The sequence below is a fragment of the Lactuca sativa genome, chromosome 8, assembly GCF_002870075.4.
Source record: "Lactuca sativa cultivar Salinas chromosome 8, Lsat_Salinas_v11, whole genome shotgun sequence".
Taxonomy (NCBI): Eukaryota; Viridiplantae; Streptophyta; class Magnoliopsida; order Asterales; family Asteraceae; genus Lactuca; species Lactuca sativa.
The window spans coordinates 245,397,394-245,404,517 of record NC_056630.2 but is presented as its reverse complement, the minus strand read 5'-3'; positions in this window follow the sequence as shown (position 1 = coordinate 245,404,517).

Genomic DNA, 7,124 nt, shown 5'->3' with positions numbered 1-7,124 from the left:
TTTTAAAACTTGTTTTAGATGGTGTAATGGTTATGCTAATCCATTTACAATGGCTAATATCAAAATTCCATGTTTTATATGTGTTAATATGATTCTTGAAATTTTGATATAAATGTTCATGTTCTTATGAGCTATTGTTTGATCATAGGAATTATTTGCTGAACTAGTTGATGATTAATTCTTGATCAATTATGTGTTTTACTGGAATCCATAATTTCTCCTCAAGTTATGGATTACCAAAAGTCACTCTTTGAAAGTCCATATTAAAACACATAGGTTACATAAAATGAAAAGTCACTCGTTTTAATAAACCATTAACTCATAAGTTATGAAGTTGAAAAGTCTTGAATAGTTTCAAAACTTTCCCTCAAGTTTGGAATTTATAAAGTCTCCCACATTAATACTTTAAATTCCAAAATTGAACCTTAGAATTTTAAAAGTTTAAAATTCAACCCTTATACTTCTATAATTTTGAAAGTTTAATTATTATATATATGTATAAGAATAAGTTAGTCTTACCGTTAGTATGCCTCATTCACGAAGCCGATCTATAAGGGGGTATAAGGTTACTGCCTATAAAATGACAGTTTAATGTGTGTCCACTCTCACCCACCGCTTCCTTGACTTGTGGAGGGTCGTTAGTCGAACGGGTAGGATAGGACATTAATCCTCATTAAAAGTATGATGAATTATAAAGTAACTAAACCTTTATTAATTTCCAATCTTAGTTACTTTAGGAAAATGTGAAATAGGTGCTAACCCATGAAATCACACTTTGTACCTTACCAAGTCGTTAGTGGAGCGTGTGTGGTTAACCGGCACACTAACAAGGACTAGTGAGTGTGGCAAAGGGTGACTTAAGTCTTATCATAGATCGGTGGAGTGTGTGTGGTTAACCGACACATCGATTGGGTGATAAAATTAAGGGTACCAAGTCAATTTGCATGGTTATTCACACCTTGTTTGTGATCCTAGGCATCCCAGTCACAAACTTGAGAGGGCACAATCGAGATTTAAACATGCCATTGAAAGTTCAATGTATCTCAAAAGATCTAGGAGTTTCAAATCCAATTAAAAATTAATAATTTATTTTGTTTATAATGGTGGAAATTGGAAAATCGTCATTTACATACCTTCAAATATTTTATAGCTTGGATTACGACATCCCTCTTTCAAGATATGAAATAGTTTGTAGGGTCCTAGCCTTAATATTTCATTTGAGTGACTTATTAAGGAATCTTTATCTAATTAAAACTTCTCTTTCTTTTCTTTCAAATGTCTTCCAACACTGCTGCTGGCTCAAACCCTACAGGCTCCTTTGCCTTCATGAACTTGTGTGGGAAAGTCACTTTTGATGGTTCTAATTTCAATGAATGGATTAGGAACATCAGAATGATTACCCGCTATAAGGACAAGGAATATGTCCTTGACAAGGAACTTAAGATTATCAATGAGTCCACTACTACTCCTGAGGAGATTGCGAAGTATGATGCACATGAGAGGGATGCTACTAAAGTGTCCTGCATTATGTTGGATACTATGACACCCGAACTCCAGAAATCCAATGAAGATTTCTACCCATATGGGATTGCAACTGGATCTGATGGAAAGGTACCATAAGAGCACGCGTCAAGAGAGGTATGGAATCATCTCCTCCGTGATAACATCCATAATGAAGGATGGTGAAACGATCACCGGTCACTTGCAGAAAATGCAAAGGTTCGTGGACCGGTTGCTAAAGCTTAATGTGGACTTCCCTGAGGATATGGCGATTGACATCATTCTCCATTGCTTACCTCTAAGTTATGATCAGTTTTGTATGACTTATAATATGAACAAGTAGAAAGTTACACTTGGCAAACTTCAAGGACTTTTAAGGACCACTGAAAGTGGCCTTAAAAGTAAATCAGTTGTTACTTCTACTCCTATTCCTACAACAACCTCTGTTCTGGTAATTGGGCAGGGAAAGGGGAAGAAGAGGAAGACCCCTTTGAAGGGTACCAAGGGAAAGTCCCTTGATGGCTCCTCTTCAAGTGGGACCAAGAAAGGTCCCATTCCTCCTTCTTTAAACCCAAATGAAGCACAATGCTTCCACTGCCACGAAAAGGGGGACTGGAAGTGAAGCTGCCCTAAGTACTTGCAGGATGTAAAGGATGGGAAAGTCAAACCCACCCATGTATGTATTTATACCATATTGTCTAAAAACTCATTGCATACTAACTCTTGGGTGCTTAATACAGGTTGTGGTATTCACATTTGTACTGATTTGTAGGGCCTAAGAAGTAGTGAAGAAGTGGAGCTCCGGAAGATAAACTTAATCATGGGCAATAGGAAAGCATCACCTGTGACCAAGATTGGAGTTTATTCTTTATTGCTTAATAATGGGTTATCTTTAGATCTGAATAAATGTTGTTACTCGTCAGAAATGATGACAAATATTATTTCCTTTCATAATTTGTACAAGAAAGGATTCACATTTTCATTTGATAATAAAATTGGTGCTATTGATGCTTTTTATAATGATGTGCTTTATTTTAAAGCATTACCTTGTGATGGTGTATATGAAACTGTGTCGATTGTAGACAACTTAGGAAACAATGTATTTCATATTGATTCTTCGATTACCTTGGATAAAGCAACCTTGTGGCATTGTCGTCTTGGACATGTCAACAAGAAGCGCATAGGCCAACTCCAAAAGGTTGGAGTTTTGGAATCATTTGACCTAAAATCATATTATAGTTGCGAGTCTTGTTTACTTGGAAAAATAACAAAGTCACCCTTCACTGGTTCTTGTGAGAGGGGTGAAGGTTTGTTGGACCTCATACACATAGATGTGTGTGGACCCTTCAAAACCGCCACAAGGGAAGCTAATCGCTATTATGTGACTTTTACCGATGATTACAGTAGATATGGATATATCTACTTAATCAAACATAAGTCAGGAAACCTTTGAGAAATTCAAAGAGTTTAAGCAGGAAGTGGAGAATCAACTAGGCATGAACATCAAGATGCTCTGATCCGATCGGGGAGGAGAGTATCTTAGTATTGAGTTCCTTGACTATATTAAGGAATATGGGATTATCTCACAATTGAAACCTCCTAGGACACCACAGATGAATGGTGTGGATGAGAGGCGCAATCAAACCTTGTTGGACATGGTTCATTCCATGATGAGTCGAGCTTCATTACCAATCTCATTCTGGGGGTATGCCTTAGAGACTGCCACCCATATCCTTAATCTAGTTTCTATAAAAAATGTTTCCAAAACACCTCATCAGATGTGGACTGGGAAAGTTCCAAATCTAGACCACATGAAGATTTAGGGCTGCGAGGATTTCGTGAGGCGCGAGTCTCACGATAAGCTCGAACCTCGAAGCGAGAGGTCTATTTTCATTGGCTACCCACATAAATCCTTTGGTTACCTCTTCTACACACCCAGTGAGAATGTGGTCTTTATGGCAAGGAGAGGAGTCTTTCATGAGAGAGAGTTTATAAGCCAAGGAGACAGTGGGAGGCAAATTAACCTTGAAGAGCTTCAAGAGTCAAGCGGTGAAGGAACCTCAAACATTAACGGCCAACCTGAGGAGGAAACTCTTGTTGAGCCGATAGATGGATCCGTACCTCCGAGACGTTCCGCTCGTGTTAGGAGCACACCTGATTTTTATTATGGTTATCACATCACTACTGAAGGTGATACATTTATCAGTGACTGTACACTGATAGATTTGGATGAACCTAATAATTACAGGGAAGCCATGGCAGGTCCCGAGTCTGCTAAATAAAAGGAGGCAATGGACAACGAGATTCAGTCCATGTATGACAATCAAGTTTAGAACTTGGTTGAAAATGTACCAGGTCGTAAGACAGTTGGGTGCAAGTGGATTTTCAAGAAGAAGACCGACATGGATGGGAAGGTGCACACTTAAAAAGCGCGACTAGTGGCGAAGGGCTTTACTCAAACTCCGAGAGTTGACTATGATGAGACCTTCTCACCAAGAGAGAAGATCAAGTCTATTAGGGTTCTGCTAGCCATAGCTGCATTTCATGATTATGAAATATGGCAAATGGATGTCAAAACCGTTTTCCTTAATGGAAAGTTGGATGAGGATGTTTACATGAATTAGCCAGAGGGTTTTGTCGATGCAAAGTACCCTAATAGAGTGTGTAAGCTTGAGAAATCCATTTATGGATTGAAACAAGTATCTCGCAGATGGAATCTTTGCTTCAATGAGAAAGTCAAAGAGTTTGGCTTTTCGAGGTGCGAGGATGAGTCATGTGTATATGTTAAGGCTAGTGGGAGTATAGTTAGTTTTTTGGTACTGTATGTAGATGACATACTACTCATAGGAAATGACATCCTAACATTGCAAAAGGTTAAATCCTAGCTTGGGAAGTGTTTCGCTATGAAGGACCTTGGATAAGCTGCCTATATCCTAGGGGTAAGAATACTGAGAGACAGGAGTAAAAGGCTAATTGGACTTAGTCAGAGTACCTACTTGGATAAGGTGTTGAAAAGGTTCAACATGGAGAATTCCAAGAAAGGAGACTTACCGATCCAACACAATGCCAGACTGAGTAAGACTCAGAGTCCGAGTACAGAGGTTGAGAGAGCTGAGATGAGTCGATTACCATATGCTTCTATAGTTGGCTCGATCATGTATGCTATGAATTGTACTCGTCCTGATATGGCCTTTGCTTTAAGCATGGTCAACAGATATCAGGGAAACCTGGACAATTCTCACTATACTGCAGTAAAGAATATTCTCAAGTACCTATGGAGGACTAAGGACTGGGTTCTCACCTTCGGTAGGAGTGATGACTTAAGAGTAGCAGGGTATAGCGATGCTAGTTTTCAGACTGATACGGATAATTTCTGCTCTCTGTCAGGCTGGGTCTTTAACCTAAATGGAGGAGCAATTGCTTGGAAAAGTTCCAAGCAGGAGTCAGTAGTTGATTCTACTTGTGAATCAGAGTACATAGCAGCGAGTGAAGCGGAAAAGGAGGCGATTTGGCTAAAGAACTTCATCGGAGACCTTGGTGTTGTACCAGCTATACAGGAGCCTATGGAGATTTTCTGTGACAGCAATAGTGCGGTTTCCTTAGCCAAGGAACCAAGAGATCATGGCAGATCCTGACACATTGACAGAAAATATCACTTCATAAGACACAAGATAGAAGAAGGACTCATCGTGGCAAAGAGGGTACCGTCAGAAGAGAACCCTGCAGATCCCCTCACGAAGGGACTGACTAGGGCTAGGCATTCGCAGCATGCGAGAAGCATCGGGCTGAGAGACGATATTAGTTTTAATCATTAGATAGCTACTTCTGAAACTTGTAAATGTAATTAAAAATTGACGATCAAATAAAAGTTGTTGTTTATTTATAAGTGAGGTGTTACTATCTTATGTTAATCATTTACTATTGTTTCAATTTTTCATGTTTTGACTTCTAGAATAATTATTTTATTCAAAACTCTCCACAGTCGGTCGTACGTTGGAAGTAGGTATTAAATTAAGACTGTCATGAATTTGGCTTGTAAGATTGGTCTAAGGTGCATTAGACATTGCAATGGTTGCTACAACATTCATGAGTGCTCATAAGGTCTAAGTATTGGATAAAACCCACGCTCACTTGTATCACTTCATGGAATTTATCTCGAGTGATCGTGAGACGATAATATCATATCTATCTTCAAGCCTAGAGATGTGAGTTGTTGACTATGAGTTGGTTATCCATTGAGTGTACGAAAACGCATTAGTAACTTGATGTCATAAAACATGCTTTTGTGTATAATTTAACTAGTAGTTAGTACAAGAATATGAGTCGAAGTTTATCTGTTCCTTCTAGCAATAGAAGCGATATGTGGGCCGCTCGATGATTTGGTTTTGACTTATGTGCCAAGCCCGGTCAGAACCTAATTGATGTGTTCAGTTTGGTTCTATGTCAAACAAATCAGATATCGAGAAACAACTGTTGGACAATAGGTACGACATTGTTCCATGTATTTGTCCGACTGATATCTTGAGAACAAAGGATTATATGATCACTTAATCAAAATGGTGCTTCATAGTTCAACAGAGTTTTAAAAGAGGTACGATTGCTAGTTGGTTCCCGAAGTTATACTTGCAACTATAGTTATCAGACTTATCCAAGTGGGAGACTGTTGCATAAGGTGTCTAAGTCTGTAACTATATTTTGTATGAACTTCACCCGACCCGGCATGGTCCATTTAGGTTGCACTTCAACTAACAATTTGTATGGATATACTTTTGAGAATAAGATGTTTATGATCTATTCATATATTATTAGTTATAGTATATTAATATTATTTAATTAGTGTTGATCAAGAATTAATTTTGGAATTAATTTAATGATCAAAAGAGGCTAATTAAATTTGGACTCTTACATATATATATATATATATATATATATATATATATATATATATATATATGGATTGGGCTAAGATTTCTTTAGGATGGGCTAGGAGTATATGGAAGTTCATGGATAGTCCATGGAGCTTTTTTTACCCATGGATCCTAGGTAAATGAAGAGTCACGGGTATTAGGGTTTAACCCTAATCCTCCATAGTATATAAAGTGGTCCTTGGTTCTAGAATTGGCGCTAGTGTGTGTGAGAAACAAGGGTGGGCCGATTTTAACAAGCATGATATTCTCTCAAGTATTTCCAAGTTGTTTTGGGTGATGTGTGACACCACTTGAGGCATCCACACTATTGGTGCTAGGCTCTAAAACTTTAAGCAATCAACCACAAAAGAAAGGTATGTTATTCTATTTAAAGTTTTATATTACAAGTACCCCATAACATGCTAGTTAGGTTGTAAACCTTGGAAATCAAATTTCCATGTATTTTAGAGAAAACACAGATCCAAGGTTTGTCGGGTTGCATGTAAACCATAGGAGTGCTAGTATGCTTAAAACCCAACATACATACCCTATTTCTGTCAGTAAATGGGTCAGCCCAGTCCAAGTTGTACCCAAGAAGGCTGGAGTGACAGTGGCAGAAAACAAAGTAGAAGAGCTGGTTCCAACTCGGGTTCAGAACGGATGGCACGTTTGTATTGACTACATAAAATTAAACGCAGCCACCCGGAAAGATCAATT